Source organism: Dermacentor silvarum, chromosome 5, assembly GCF_013339745.2.
Source record: "Dermacentor silvarum isolate Dsil-2018 chromosome 5, BIME_Dsil_1.4, whole genome shotgun sequence".
NCBI classification, from domain to species: Eukaryota; Metazoa; Arthropoda; class Arachnida; order Ixodida; family Ixodidae; genus Dermacentor; species Dermacentor silvarum.
Window position 1 is genome coordinate 156,229,032 of NC_051158.1, and position 17,125 is coordinate 156,246,156.

Consider the following 17,125-nt stretch of genomic DNA (forward strand, 5'->3'; position numbering starts at 1 on the left):
GGATCGGGAGCGACGTATAGCTGCGGCACCAAGTGCCTATTTATACAAACACGTTGCGAGGCGAAAAGGAGGTAAAGACTTCCGGCGCTGCTCGACGAGTGTCCCATTCTGATCTCGTCGAAAACCTCCGAGCCGCCCCCAGAGGCACCGGCAACAGTCACCAACGCCGCGCGCGTTCGGTGCGAACGCGGGCAAAACGCCGACGGCATCGACAACAGTTCTGCGCGTTGGCCAGCTAACCTACCGTCATTGTCCACACTGTTTAGCTTGGGCTGAACAGAACAATTGTTTAAGCATAATTTGCATGCAGGTGATTCAAGCTACAGCATTCAGCAAGACAACAAACATGTACTTGCAGAATTTACAATAAGGTATCACATTTTCCCTCTATAAAAGTTTGACATCTGCATACAACGCTCTTGAACAATATATGCATTTTACAAAGTCACTCAAAAAACAATAATCCTTAACATAAAACCTGGTGGGACATGTGAAGTTGATGGATAAAGGAATTAACTTGTGTGGGCCATCATGAACATAATTCACCCACGAGAAAACTTGTGCAGCAATTCTTCCAGTACTGCGAGCCGCAGGCACACAATGCTCAGAAACAGTGCCTGGGTCAGCAGAGTAACCCTGATCCTGTAAAATTGCTTCTGTGAGTGGTTCACTGGCTGCAGGGCTTCTCTGAGGGGCAGGTGATGTTAATTACATCGATGGAGTATGTTTTTTCAGAGAGAGCGTACAAAGAGAATTTCGATGTGTTCCAATAGAAAGACATTTCCGCCATCAATGTCCTTGACCTCATTACGAATTATTAGACGCTTCAATGCGGCTGTAAACTGCTTTGCTGTGGGTTGTCTTGCAGCCCCCAAATGATTTTATTGCAGCAAAAAAGTAACTCAAGGTGGTCCTGACTGAGCTTGGAAGTCGGAAGATATGCCAATAGGCCATTTTCTGTAACCAAGTGGTTGTATGGACGGTTGTCTAAGCACACCACAAAGCAAATGAAGCCTGTGTTTTGGTTGGTCCCTGTCATTAGTTTACCAGCTGCAGACTACCTAAGCGAGCAAAAGTAAGCCATAAGTTCTTTGACATACGCAAGTGACAGGAGCCACATTTTCAGGACACAGTGGTCCTTTCTATTCTTCTTGCCTTGGATGTCTTGAATTTAAAATGTCAAATGCATTGTTGACATGTCTGATAAACTCTTCTGTTGGCAAGGAATTGAAAATTTTGAATTTTTTTTAGCTCTGCAGTCACCCAGAGCATCTGCTACCGATTGACTATTTGCATCGATTGAATGTTTGAGCCAACAATGAGACTTTCATGGGCTGGCTTTTCCAGGTAATATGTGCTTGTCTAAGTTGTTTGCCAAATGTAGGCCCTCTGTGTACTGGATTTCATGCAGCTCATCAATGTGTTCAACAATATGAACTGTTTGTTTGTATCACAATAGCCATTTTTATCAAACAGGGTGTGCCACAGTAGCTTCAACATGTGACAGGGATCCAACATGGCAAAGAAAAAGCTTTTTTGTCACTGGATGTGGAAAAGAGCATCCAGCTTAGTCAGGTCCATCTTGCAGCCAAGGCTGTGCAGCAATGACAAATTCGCTGCAGCGCCATCGCAGGTCAAACTCACAATGTGTGCACCTTTTCGTGAGTGAAGCTAGCAGCTTGCAGTACCAAATTGCACCTCTGCTCACCACCAAGGCCATGCACTAGAAAGTAGCAATTGGCAGCTTCCATCTGCCATTGATTGCAACAAGCATTAAAACAAAATGCATCTTAGGCAACTGGAAAGCTGCCATCATTGACATCAATGCTCATGTCAACATATCCATGGAAGCTTTTCCCATCCCACACTACTTCTTTGAATGGCCATCTCATCCACAACCAGATTGCATAATGTGGAGAGGCCGTGCTTTACCTTGATAGCCAATTCAGTCATTGCCTCTATTGAAGTCAGCAGCCCTATCAATGGATTGATATCATTTACACAGTGTCTTTGGATGCGGGAAGCATGTGTTGAAAACAGCTCGTACATATCTGTATGCTCTAGGGGAATAAAAATGCAAAGTCACTGCAAATGGCCTGAGCTCTGGCGAGTAAGCGGGTGACATTGCTGGCACCAGACTGATGTGGCAGTTGACGCATGAGCAAGTCTTTTTTTGCCCCACCAAGACTCTGCAATATGGCGACATCCTCATTTCCTAGAATGCGATTGTCAGATAAATCTTCTATGACATTTTCGAGATGAGCAACCTTTTGAAAAAGCTGTTGATGGGATTGCCGTAGAGTCTTCATCTTCTTCTTGGTCGCAGTTTGTAATTGTGTAACGCCATACTTCATGCCTCAGGCCTTTTCAGGTGCATCTTCTGCTGGCTGTGGCTGCAAAATATGACGCGCTTTAACAGGTGCATGAGCGACCTTCATGACACAAAGCACGTACGCAGAACAATTAATTGTTGTGGCATACACTCTTGTGCAAGCTATGAAGAATATAATGCTTAATTTTAGGTCAATACATTGCTCACAACGGTTTCCGTTTACACTATTGTGAACTTAAAAACTGTGGGGGCATAAAACTGCCATCCACACGAGCTTACTAGTGCCACTTAATTTTGTTTGTTTATTTATTTGCTAAATACTGCAGGCCCATCTGGGCCCAGGCAGGAAAGGTAGAAGTACAAGACAACTAACACAGAAGAGGCCAATGTAGCATAGTTCAATGAGCGATGTTTTAAAGAAGCCTTTTAGTTTGAGTGGGCAAAATATACTGAGCTCATATAGCACGGCTCATTGTGACCGACTGAACATATACAGAGCATAGAAAATTGTGAAAAACCTGTTGGTCTTCTAGTTATTGTGTCATTTGAATGGAAAAGAAAAATTTAAAAAGGATTATTGGCCGATAATTGGTGTTAAATACAAACCCTGAGGAAACTCATACCGCTGCGAACAAATATGAATGTTTCAGTATTTAATTAGATGGTTGCCATGATCATAAATGTTAGTGTCCAAGTGCAGTTCACTGAGTGACATTTATTATGCTTGAGCTATTAAACAGTTGCCACGAAAATATATGCCACTTCACTTGCAGCTACCTAAGGAAACAAGTATGTAAAAATTGTAGTGCTCGAGTATTATCCTCACCATAGTATGCCTTGCTGTTCGAGGTGTCGCTGGGTTGTGTGTAGGCAGTGCTGCAGAAGCTTCACCCTTGAGCGTCCTGGAGAGCCTTGGACTGGGAGACTGGACAAAATACACCAAGTGCAATGAGGAGGGACTGCTTACTGCAACATAACTTGAAATTGCTGATCGTGCAAACGAAACACCAGATGCAGAGTTGAAGCTAAAACCTGGGACTAATAGCGACACCATTGGCTTCATTGAAAATTTAAGCACAATAATGACCAGCAAGCAGGACATTGTTAGGGAGATCAGTGGCTGTGGCTATATACTGTATTTTTTATCTACTGTCCCAAAAAATGTTGATAAAGCTTACCAGCACAGTTGGCATGTTATAAATTTTATTACTGTTATAAATGTTGGAGCCTAGCAAGGGTGTTAATTATGTGTGTAATGAGAGGACATGGCTGAAGTATAATTCAGAGAAGGAGTGTGTTTTCCTTATTCCAACTTTACTGAAAAAAAGTGGTTTTTCATCTTACATAACACTGCTTTGCTGCAGTTTGTTTTATTTTCCTTATCTTGTACTTATCCTAGATTGACTAAAATTAGATTATGATGTAGCATATATGGCTTTCATTCATTAGCACTTGCTTTTGCCAGTGTCAACAATGAAATTTGAACGCAGTATGCTTATCACCTGTGTCAAAAAAGGGCTGTAATGTAGCCAATGATAGGTTGAACAGTTCTATCTTTGTCTTCATTCTGAGCATTACTAATAGATCTTTTAAATCTGTCGAAAACATCTTACAAAAAGCTTTATGACAGTCTCATATGCATTTTTGAAACTTAAAAATTACTTTAAAGGTGAAATCCAAAATATATATTAAAGGGAAACACAAGATTTTTGCAAAGCAGATCAGAACATGAATGAACCAAGGCACACATGTGAGAAAATGTCTTAAGCAACCTCTGTGATCATTACGACAATCAAACATGCCAGGACATGGTGGATTTCGGAAGGCTCTTCAGCGATGTCTGAATCAGTCAAGAACGCGCTAGCAGATGTAGCAGTACCCTCTGCTAGCACATCAATCAGACAAGCCCTCAGAGATGTCCATATCCATTGTGGCTTGAGAGAGACCTGCCTGAATATAAGAAAAGCATATTTCACTTCAGGAATGGTGGGGGACATCTACCACAGTCATGAAAAAGGTATGATCAAACTGGAAACATGCATTATGGCTGCATACAGCTGTGCACCAACTTACTGGCTCAACTTGATGATGTTATGTTCCCGTGGATGTAGCTGCTTCACTTTAAGGTTCACTCATTGCTGTGGCATCGTCCTTTGCAAGCGTCTGCAGTTAAAGAATAACCCACCAGAGGTCCAACAATAACACTTGCTGTGGAATGCATTTACACAACCTTTGCAGAGTCATGCAAAAGACCTCACATGATCTGTGCATGCTTTCCCTACACACCGCATCCCCTTGTGTAGAAAACTATCTTTGATCTAAGTGTGCTTGTAAAATACACATGCAGCTAATTGAATCTCGGGGGAAATGGAGCTGTAGTAACTTTGCAGTGCATGTTTCACACAAAAATATCAAAGATATAGCTGTAACACACACATAATGTAATGTAATGCCCCCTCTGTAATGCCTCCAGGCCTTCAGGGTACTACTAATAAATGAATGAAAATGATGTTCACTCCTGTAATTTAAAGTAAAACTGTGTTATTTCATCTGAACTGTTATTTACCTGTTGTTTAAAATATGTCAACCAACATCCTATCTTCTGAAAAAAAAAGTAAATGATATTTAGCCTTAACATGGGGAGTGATTGAACTTTGCAACATGATGTTTGAGCTTTGCACTCACGTACAAGCCGAGTTACTACGAGCAGAATATTCTCTACAAAATTATTGTTCTTGGCAACTATTGCAAAACTTGGTATGTTATGTGAAGAATAATCGTTCATGGTTTCTTCAATTAATTAGTTTTATTGCAATTTTGATTGTTTTCAACCACAAGAAATACATACAAAATTAAGTCAATAATAATTTTTATAGCAGGAAATGTAATTCTTCGACAATAAATAGTTTCACATCGTACCTTTTTAGGAGTGTACGCTAGCTGATAAAAGTACTTTAAAGAGAAATAAATGTTTAACACTTAGTGGGAATTATGACAAAGTTGGAAAAAAATGGCTTGAATAGTATTGCACCACTATTTCGTCAGTTATAATTCACACGAGCACGTAGTCGCTAATGATCGCGACTATTGCAGTTGCATTTTCATAAATAAAAGAAACGTTCATTGTGCTTACCTATGGAAGGAAAGGCCATCGCGCCGATTTTCTGTTCGATTAGGGCATCCTGGCACACAACACTTCATCACGCAGGTGCGCCTACTGCTGACGGGAGTTCTCGCCGGTCTGCTAAGAGGCCGAAGACTTTGAGCAAATCTCAAACAACAGTGTCGACTGCGCTACGGGCCGGCACGGCCCTAAATATGTTCGGAGTCTCCGGCTCGCCAGTCCATCCTTGGGCACAAGACGGGACGCATTTTTTCCCGTAGGGACAGTCGCTTCGGACCCTAGCTGTACGCTCGCTTAATCGCGTGCACATTTTGCGGGGGCGAAAGGCATCATTGTTTCCCAGAAGACGTCGTCAAACGCAACGAATCGTCGTCGGAAGGGCGGCTTGGTTGCCTTCACACGTTTGCAGGGCCAAAGGTTCCCTCGTTTCCCTGAAACCACACCGAAACGCAACCAGTCGTCCTTGAGGTGGTCCTCCCGGGTTATTCGGCGCAATGCCGGTTAACCGACGCCTTCGTTCGCAACAGCCTTGGCGCCTGTCTGCTAATTAGGCGGCGAGACTCAACTGCTTCACACACTCGAATTCCTTCACTAACCTCGGCGCACCTTTGCCACGCCGAGTATGTGCGCATATTCCGAAACCCCCGCAGCAGACGAAACCGAAGCCACCAAAGCGAGCCGAGTAAAATCTACCGCTTGCCTATCACGTGAGGGCCTATTTTCCATCATCCCATACCTCTAAATTTTTTATGACTAGGCTTCAAGATTGTCACGTGACGCTCCCTCCTAGTTTTTTTCCTTCCTCCATGGTCTCTCCACCCTCAACCGACTTGCCTTCTAATGTTGGATCCGTTTCTTGCTGACTTGAACACGCCCGTTCTTTCATTCGTGTTTCATGCCACACTGTTTATTTACATTAGCGTCCCCCTCTGTCGGCTGGCGCGGACGGGGCACGTTTGTTACCATTTTTTTTTTGACACAGGGGATTCCTCCTCTGGCACGGAGGAGGCCTTTAGTGAACGCGTCGTGTCGCGAGTGGTCTCTATTCCCTCGCCTGCGTTCTCACTGTCATGGCGCAGCATTTCGTCGTGGCTAGTGCGACTAATATTAAGTTCCTTCAGGCGAACATGGATCATACCTGCAACGCTACGAAACTACTGGTCGATTACATGACACGTGAGGGGTCCGTTCCATCGAGCCGCACACGATTGGTTAATTTCAACCGTGAGCCGCACACGATTGGTCAATTTGAACCGTGACGATCAAATTGACCAATCGTGTGCGGCTCGACGGAACGGACCGCCCCCGTTCCATTTTGGAACGCGTACAAGATCGCGCCCCAGGAGCCTCGTACACTGTTCGCTTCACTTTTCTGAGTGGTTGTAGCCACCGCCTTACGTGGGTATGAGCCATAGCATTTTTGCTTGCTAATGCATTGATTTACGTGACCGGCAAATTTCTGGTTGGGTAGGCATAGAAATGTTCAAACCTTCTCTTTCAGTTGGTCTTCGGAGATGTAAACAGGTAGAGCGCGACTATGATGACGATGGCCACTGCAAAAAATGAGAGAAATACCATGCCGTCATCTAGGTCAGCATTCCCAAATTGAAGCTGTATGATTGTAACAATTATAGGAATGCCACTCATAATATATCAATTTCGAATTCTAGGTGACCCTTCTACGAGCCACGCAAGGTATATTTTATTCAACTAGATGGTTAAATTGGAGACAAAATTGGGAATGAAAGACGCTCAAAATGTTTATCCTATTCAGGTCTTTCATGCATGGCTTAATTAAAGATAACAGGCTACATCAGTTATCTCGACGCTTGATATTTGCGTGTCATTACCACGGGCCTGAGTCAGAGCACCACTTTGGCAAAGCGTAACGCTTCTATAAATAATAAAGTATATTTATACAAGCGTGGAGGCATATAAGATTTCTAGGCATGGCGTCGACAGAGTAGTCCAGACAAATGTGCCTTTTTCCTTCTTCCTATAATTATTCACGTATTGTAGCTACAGCGCATTTGATACGCCATTCATAAACAGTTTCGAAATGTTATTTTGTGTTTATTGTATTTAAATATATATGTATGGATATCTACAAGGATTGGTTCTCCACAAGAAAAGTAGAAAGTTACCTATCAAGAAAGGGGTCAGGCAAGGAGACACAATCTCTCCAATGCTATTCACTGCATGCTTAGAAGTATTCAAGCTCTTATACTGGGAAAGCTTAGGAGTGAGAATCAATGGCGAATATCTCAGCAACCTTCGGTTTGCAGATGACATTGTCTTATTCAGCAGCAATGGGGACGAATTACATCAAATGATTGAGGACCTTAACCGACAAAGCGAGGTTGAAGATTAATATGCAGAAGACAAAGATAATGTTCAATAGCCTGGAAAGGGAACAGGAATTCAGGATTGCCAGTCAGCCTCAAGAGTCTGTAAAGGAGTACGTTTCTCTAGGTCAATTACTCACAGGGGACCCTGATCATGTGAAAAAATTTCTAGAAGAATAAAATTGGGCAAGAGTGCATACGGCAGGCATTACTAAATCCTGACGGGAGCTTACCACTGTTGTTGAAAAGAAAAGTATTCAATCATTCCATTCTACCGGTGTTAACTTATGGGGCAAAAACTAGGAGGTTAACAAAGAAGCTCGAGAACAAGTTAAGGACCGCACGAAGAGCGATGGAACGAAAAATGGTAGGCCTAACGTTAAGAGACAGGCAGAGAGCAGTGTGGATCAGAGAGCAAACGAGGACAGCTGATATTCTAGTTAACATTAAGCGGAAAAGTGGAGCTGGGCAGGCCATTTAATGCGTAGGATGGATAACGGTGGGTCATTACAGTTGCAAACGGGTACCAAGAGACCCGCTCAATCGAGGATGGCAGAAAACTAGGTGGGGTGATGATGTTACGAAATTTCCAGGCGCAAGTTGGAATCAGCTAGCGCAAGACACGGGCAATTGGAGATAAGAAGGAGAGGCCATCGTGCTGCAGTGGACAAATATAGGCTGACGATGACGATGCATAAATAAATTTAAGCAGAAGGGATGCTTTGTCACATGGTTAACGCATAATATGTGCACCTCCCTTATTCGATCAACTGCGATGCGATTTCAATTAAAAGGCTTTTTGACACCTGATTTGTACAATAAAAAATAAATTGAACAGTTTGCTAAATCCTCAAACAATTGTAAAGAAAAATTGCTACATGCATGGAGGTGGCCTTCTCTGGGAGAATGGGCACATTTTTAGAGCGGATAACAAAATGTAATGTTTCAATAATTTTTGTAAGTCAACCAAGTTACCAGAAGTGTAAGTAAAGATTGAGAATAAGTAATAAATTGTAGGGGATAAAATTTTTTGGCAGTGCTGTAATGACCAGATTACTTTTCTTACTAACAAACGTCGCAGTAATTAAGAGGCCTTTTTCACTAACCAATTACTTGTAAAAAGTTATTTTATTCACTAGACAATGTGTAAGTGCTGAAGAAGATTTGAACACTAGAATTAGTAAGGAACTACAATAGAGCACCCACGGTCGCGCAAACAGGTGCCTCAAGGATGTGTATGTTCAGACCGGTGAACTCAGACACTCGTTCATCAGCCTATATTTTTCTGCACTGCAGAACGAAGGCCTCTCACGGCGATCTACAATTATCCATGTCTTGCGCTAGCTCATTTCAACTTGCAACTGCAAAGTTCCTAAGTTCCTCACCCAACCTAATTTTCCGCCATCCTCGACTGCCTTTCCCTTCTCTTGGCACCCATTATCCACCTCTATCGACCCACCAGGCGTCTACCCTACGCAATTACACGGCATGCCCAGCTCCAAAACTAAATGCCTGTTCCTAATCTCACCGCTCCCGCACATCATCGTCACCATAATCATCACCATCATCAGCCTATATTGATGTCCACTGCAATACGAAGGCGTCTCCAAATGATCTCCAATTACCCCTGTCTATCGCTAGCCGATTCCAACTTGCGTTTACAAATTTCCTAACTTCATCAACCCACCTAGTTTTCTGCCGTCCTCGACTGCACTTCACGTCGCTTGGTACTTGTTTTGTAACTGTAATGGTCCACCGGTTATCCATCCAACTCACTACATGGCCTACCCAGCTCCATTTTTAGAGGCGAAGCAGCTTATGGTCGGGGCTATGTTAGTGGGGCTACACTAGTTCAGGTGCAACCAAACTAGGCAGGCCCACTAAGCTTCATCAAAGTCACTCCCTCACCAGAACAGGAATTGGCCTCCCTGGTGCAGTATTCGGCCACTACCTCCCTCATGACTCCGACATTTAACCCATGGCCCTCAGTCCCCAGTGGCTGCGGAGCACCTGACCAAGGCGGCGGTCAGACCTGCGACGTGGCAGAAGGTGCTAAGAATCTCTGGGTCCGGACAGGCCGCTAATGGAAACGGGACCTGGCAACGTTCAACACGCGCACCCTCTCGAGTGAGGCTAGCTTAGCAGGACTATTTGAGGAATTATCAGGCATTGCCTGGGATATTATTGGCCTTAGTGAGGTTAGAAGAACTGGTGAGGCTTACACAGTGCTGACTAACGGCCACGTCCTCTGCTACAGAGGTCTTCCAGATAAGAGAGAATCCGGGGTAGGATTTCTAGTCCATAAGGACATAGCGGGCAACATTGATGAATTCTACAGCATTAGTGAGAGGGTAGCAGTCGTCGTAATAAAGCTGAATAGGAGGTACAAAATGAAGGTAGTACAAGCCTACGCCCCAACTTCCAGTCACGATGATGAAGAAATAGAACAGTTTTATGAAGATGTCGAATTAGCAATGAGAAAGGTGCAAACTCAGTATACAGTAGTCATGGGCGACTTCAATGCAAAAGTGGGCAAAAAGCAGGTTGGTGGGCAAGCAATTGGCAACTACGGCGTCAATTCTAGGAATGCAAGAGGAGAGATGTTGGTAGAATTCGTGGAAAGGAATAGGCTCCGAATAAGAATACATTCTTCAGGAAGTGCAGCAACAGGAAGTGGACCTGGAAAAGACCTAATGCAGAAACAAGGAATGAAATAGATTTCATACTCCTTGCCGATCCAAGCACAGTGCAGGATGTAGAAGTGTTAGGTAAGGTAAAGTGCAGTGACCATAGGTTAGTGAGGACTAGGATTTCTCTCAATTTGAAGAGAGAAAGAGTGAAATTAGTCAAGAGGAAACAGGCCAACCTAGACGCAGTAAGGGTGAAAGCAGACCAATTCAGGCTGGTGCTCGCAAACAAATATGCAGCTTTAGAACAGGAAGAAAAAAACATAGAGCTAATGAATGACACCGTAACTAGGCTTATCTCAGAAGCAGCAATTGAATTGGGAGGTAAGGCACCAAGGCAACCAGGAACAAGAATTCGTGATCGCCAGTGAGCCTCTAGAGTCTGTAAAGGAGTACGTTTACCTAGGTCAATTACTCACAGGGGACCCAGATCATGAGAAAGAAATTTACAGAAGAATAAAATTGGGTTGGAGTGCATACGGCAGGCATTGCCAAATCCTGACTGGGAGCTTACCAATGTCGTTGAAAAGAAAAGTGTACAATCATTGCATTCTACCGGTGCTAACATATGGGGCAGAAACTTGGAGATTAACAAAGAAGCTCGAGAACAAGGACCGCACAAAGAGCAATGGAACGAAAAATCCTAGGAGTAACGTTAAGAGACAGGAAGAGAGCGGTATGGATCAGAGAACAAACGGGGATAGACGATATTCTAGTTGACATTAAGCGGAAGAAATGGAGCTAGTCACCATGTAATGCATAGGATGGATAACCGGTGGACCATTAGGGTTACAGAATGGATACCAAGAGAAGGGAAGCGCAGTCGAGGACGGCCGAAAACCAGGTGGGATGATGAAGTTAGGAAATTCGCAGGCGCAAGTTGGAATACGCTAGCGCAAGACAGGGGTAATTGGAGATCGCAGGGAGAGGCCTTCGTCCTGCAGTGGACATAAATATAGACTCATGATGATGTCCCTCCCTCCATCCGCCGTGCGGCGTCCACACCCGCACTGCGCATGTGCATCCTCCTTCCCCTCCTCTCTTTGTATATATGTATACGTATAGTATATGTACACCAAGCCGTAGCCTCCTATATACTTTCCATGCCCGCCGATCGGCGGCGAATGTGGTACAAGCCAGCCGTCGAGCCTCGCGCTCGACCTCGCCGTCGGTGGCGCTGCCGTCCAAGAATTGAGCAGACGCATCTGGAAGTAGTCAATGGTGGAACACGTTAGAAAAACCTCTATTATTAGAGCTTGAGCACCTTGCGGGAAAGGGGCTTCGTTGCAAAAATCTTGGCGAAGTCGTGTTTGTCGGTGATCTTCATTGCATAGTTCACATATATTGGTCTAAAAAACTTGGTCAAGAGTAGGTCCAAAAGCGTTTCGTAGTGCCCAGGTATTTCACACACAAAAACTTCTCGTTTGCGGAGCACTTTGGCGGCCTTAGCCACGTCTTCTTTGAGGGGATTTTGCAAGTTCCTCCTTTTGGAGAGAACTATGTCAACAAACCTGCTCAAGCAGTACAATACTGTGAGAAGTTTCTCGGAAGGGTACAGAAGACCTCCTCTATCCTGGTGTCGGATTAGAGCGACGGTGCCGAGGAGCCAGGCTTTGTGAGTAAACGGAAACATTTGTCGCAAGCTATGTTCTCACCGACAGTTCTCGCAAGGTAACCACCTACTATTGCGAGAGCTGCGACTTCAGGCGGGGGGAGCATTGCTTTATCTCTGCTGAGGAGCTCCCTGAGCACTTTGGTCGCTTCGCTTGGAAACTGCCCAACAGCGCTTTCCATCGGGCAGGTCTCTTGTCGCACGGCAATTGTCGATATGCTGTTCTCCTCCGCCGCCATGACATTACTGGTGCTTGGTGCCCTAGCAATACCCGTTTTAGTGCCTTCTCTATACCAGACAGCACAGCTCGGACATCTGTCTGATCATTGCTGCCTGCCGATTTCCTCAACCACCCAAAGAAGGATTCTATAGGGTCAGACGACATCTTCCTGGTAAGAACAAAGTGGAAGCGCATCTCCTTAAGCAGATAAATCACACATTCCACATTCGAGCGAGTGGTTACTATCAGGTCTGCGTGTGTCTCATTGGTTAGGAACTGCTTTGCTAGGCAGTGGCGCTTCATGTCTTCCAGATAGTTCAAAAATGTCATAGCGTTCCATTCTAGGCGATCGTCACTCTCAGACTCAAACTGCTTGCTGTCAGGGTTCCTTTGGTGGATATGTTGAGTGCAGTTACTGACGTGCATCAGAACAAACCAACCTTACAATGTGTCCATGAACAGCGCAGTTGGTCCGACACGTGCGAAGCTAGCATCGCATGTGTGGCGTGCTAGTTCTCTTAGGAGCTTGAGCGCAGCAGTGACTGCACGCGACAACAGCTGCGCCACTCTCTTTACGCTCATTGCTTCCAGATTAGTTGGAAACACATGTTTCCTTGTCAAAGATCTCGCAAGCTTCACAATACTATTCTGCTGCATCCAGTAAAGTTGCTTAACATACTCAGACGTTATTTCGCCATTTTTGCCCAGTTCGCGGGACAGAAACTGGGACCGCACGTTCTTTATTAGATGGCACTGGTCGAATGCTAAAAACAGCTTGCGACCTTTATCCTCGGGGTGCGTATGCAGTGTTTGATTGTTCCACTACATAAAAGCTGATAAGCCATCACATTTATGTTGTGGTTGTCGGTGACCACTCTTACCACAAGAAATCCAGTAGCCTCAACTTCTTTCAAAACACGCAGCGTTACGATGTGAAGCTCTCTTCCGGTGCAATTTTTCGTAAAAAAATAGGCTACCGGTATTCGAAAGCGAGTCGAAAGCCCATTCAAGACAAAGCATAGCAATGAATTAGCTAGGACAAGCTCATCGGAGCGTTTCTCAGGAAGGGATTGACCATAGTCTACTTCGCCTACGAACGCATCTCTCTGCTTTACGTAGAGCAATCTCTCTTTTACTCTCATCTCGTCGATTATCAACGAGCACGTTCTCGATTGCGAAGAAGTGTAAGCGGCAATCTCAACAGATAGTCTTTGCTTCACCAGGTCTGTCACTCCTACGTCTCCACGTGATGATCCCAAGAAACGTTCCAAGGTGCTTCGGGTGGGAAGTCGCAGTATTCCAGCGTTTCTTATGTGGTCATAGGCTCGTGTTGAAAGGTTTCTCAGAACGATACTTTGGCGTATTGTCAGTTCCGACCATTTTGCTTTTTTCTTTCCAAAAATTTTCACTTGCTCCAGCAAAATTGAAGCGCTAACGTAATTTTCCTTTGCCTGTTCAACAACCGAGAGAAAAGCGGGAACATGACAGTCCTCCTTGAGTTTTCGAAGTTCTTCCTTGTACTTGTCAACTGTGTTCCTGATCTTCTGTATGTGCGCTTTAAGGTCCCGCTCTTTCCGCCTCCATTTCCTTCGCTCGATTGCCGAGACAGAGTTGTAAGTGGAAACTTGTACAGATCGATACGCGTATATTCTCGCGCTCCCACTACGCGCAGGAGCACTTTCGCACAATGATGTTAGGACTGGATTCTGCATGTGGTCGGCACCATCACAATCGGGGGGGTCATCGCACTGCTGTTGAGACGGCTCACCTTGACCTTCAACAGCTCGCTTTTTAGGTGCTGGGGGACCGTTCCAAGCACTGGCCTCCCGTTTCCTCGCAGCTGTGTCACTTCTTTCCACTTTTTTCTGGGGTTCCAAATACGAGGGGTATTCGGAAAACACACTCGGCACGGCGCCTCTTTAAAGCCTTCTCGTTTTGCATCCTTCTTTGAAGTCAGAAGCAACAAAGTGACGACTACACACAGTGGAATAACAAGATGTCGTGTTCAGACTCCAATTATCTCTTGAGATAACTTTCAGCCACTGGTCGCGTAGGGCTGCATCAGCGGGAATTTCGTGAAACGAAATACCTGGCACTTTGCGTTTGCTGGAGGATATGCAGCGAGGCACGCCGCAGTAAGAACGCCATCTCGTCTGAAGTGGCACTTAAGCGCCCGACATATGCATTGTTGCATAAAAGTAACAGCAGTCAACAAACAGGGAAAATCGGATGCACGAACAGCTGTGATCAAGCAGGTCGAGACACATATACCCGGTTCACTTCTGGTGCCAAGCACACCACAACAGCAGCAAAAGAACATCCAATGCACAGAAGCCCATGAGGAAGAGTACTCGGTGCACTTTCTGCTCAAATCACAGTAAAGGGCAGCAGTCGAACAGCACATCATGCACAGAAGTCCACGAGAAAATTCACTCGGCACGCTTTCCACTTGAACAAACCGTGCTGCGATTCTGGGAAGAGCGCGCCCCTGGCGGCGAAATTAGTCGACAGGAGAGGAGGACAAGAAAGGAGGTGGCACGGGCGCGCCGTAGCTGATGGGCGGGCATGGAAAGTATATAGGAGGCTATGGCCAAGCTCCAGCTTCCGGAAGCCGGCTTCTGCTTCCGGTTCCGTTTCCACTTCCGGTTCCACTTCCGGTTCCGCTTCCGGCTTCCGGAGAACGCTTCCGGCGTTTTGCCCGAATGATCCCCCGGTGCTTCGCCCACTCATCATCATTCACTTCATCCTCTCATTCTCCTCCTGCAACGCCGCGATGAGTGCCACGGACAGCGCCAGCGTCAACGCCAGTGTCAGCGCCGTGGACAGCGCCGCGGAGAAGAGGGCTCGAGCCGCTGCCACGAAACGGCAGCGGCGACAGGCCGATCTTAAAACTAATGGGAAGTTTAGTCGACCCCATGGCTCCTTCGCATACTACTCAGGGTTCCTCTACGGGAAGATGGTGTAATTTTTTAAATGCGAAGCATTTCTTGGCAATGCCTTCCGTATGACTTAAAGCACATTTTAGACATCTCTAAATTTCCTTCTCATGATTACGGCCCCCATTGTGTAATTCATCTAGATAAACGTAATCTCTTTACCGACTATGGAGGCTGACTGACGATCCTTAATTCTTGTTGCCTTGTCATGCTGTGAACATTATCTTTGTCTTCTGAATATTAGTCCTCAACCCCATTCTTGCACTTTCTCGTTTAAGGTCCGCAATCATTTGTGGTTATTCATCAGCATTGTTGCTGAATAGGGCAATGTCATCTGCAAACCGAAGGTTGCTGAGATATTCCCCGTTCATCCGCACTAATAAGCCATCGCAGTCTGAGAGCTTGACTACTTCTAAGAATGCAGGGAATATATCATTGTAGAGATTGTGTCTCCTTGCCTGACCCCTTTCTTAATAAGTAACTTCTGCTATTCTTGTGGTGAACCAATGTACCTGTGGAATCTTTGTAGATATTTCCTAAGATAATCACGTATGCCTGCTGTACTCCTTGATTACGCAATGCTTCTGTGAGTGCTGGTATCTCTACTGAATAAAATGCATTTTCGTATGCTATGCAAATTAAATAGAGAGATTTATTGTACTCCGAATATTTCTCGATTACCTAATTGATGACATGGATGTGATTCATTGTAGAATATCCCTTCCTGAAGTCAGCCTGTTCTCTTGGTTGACTGAAGTCAAGTGGTGCCCTGATTCAATTAGAAATTCTCTTGCTGAATATTTTAAACAGTACTGAAAGCAAGCTAACTGGTTGTGTAGTTGTGGGCTAATGGGCCTCAAATGGCCTCCCGCACATGTGAGTTGCCAGATTGAACCGGCACTCACTATGGGGTATCGAGTATCGGATACCGAGTGGCATGTCTGCGCTGAAGACGATCATGCAATTTAAAGTGAGCGACCTTGGCGGGGAGGACGCGCCTTTACCTGCGGCCTCCCCCTTTCCAAGAGCTCCTGCTGACCCCCAAACCTTCCGTGAGTGATGTAGCGTTGGAATTGCTGTAACAAGAGCAACACGAGAAGTTGCGTGGATGGGGGTAGGCAGAGGGTGATAACTACATTGGAATCAAAAGCAGTTACCACAGCAAAAAGTTCGAATGACGGAGGAAGAAGGCCTATCTGAAGATAACTTATTACAGCAGGGACCACTTCACAGATATTCCTTGCCCCCTTACCTAGTCACCCACAGGCGCATTCAGGGAAACCTGCTTACAAAAAAAAAGCAGACAATGACCCGAAAACTCCACTGCTCCACCCCAATGTGTCCTGCATCCTGTTATGAGTCTGGACTTCTACATTGCCCATCAAGACTTAAAGGGCCCCTAAACCGCCCAGAGGTCGAAATTGAGTAGTGGTGTCGCACTTGTGCACGAGTCTAGAACGAACACATAGCCGCGAGAATTTTTCGAAATGGTGCCGTATTAGCGGAGTTACACGCGTTTGATGATCGAAACACGGCCATCGCTCGTTTTGCTCTTTCCTTCGCTACTCTCCTCGTCGGCTGGTCTCTACTCCACACCGAGTGCTCCTCCTAATAATGTCACGTGACATACGTCATCTCCAACGCGCTTCTCAAAACGCTGTCCACTTCCGGTTAAAGCAAGGACACGCTAGCGGCAAATATACCGACGGCGCACCGGCCGCCAGTGCCGTAGAACGTCTGCCGCGCGAGAGGCGTCCAAAATAGATGGCAGTTCGGCCGGCGCACCGCCGGCTACACGATCGACGGGCCAATCGATGACGCGCGAAGGTGCACGCATCCACCACCAGCGACGAAAACATCGGCTGTGGC

The 17,125-nt window shown here is 45.5% G+C and overlaps 1 long non-coding RNA gene across 1 annotated transcript; it reads right to left on the reverse strand.

Moving 5' to 3' along the window:
- Positions 1 to 2,019: 2,019 nt before the first annotated feature.
- LOC125946083 (uncharacterized) lies at positions 2,020 to 4,923 on the reverse strand. Its single transcript, XR_007467395.1, has 3 exons — positions 4,212 to 4,923; positions 3,159 to 3,257; positions 2,020 to 2,387 (listed from the first exon to the last, which is right to left on the reverse strand). It is a non-coding gene; the product is annotated as an uncharacterized LOC125946083 (long non-coding RNA).
- Positions 4,924 to 17,125: the final 12,202 nt, after the last annotated feature.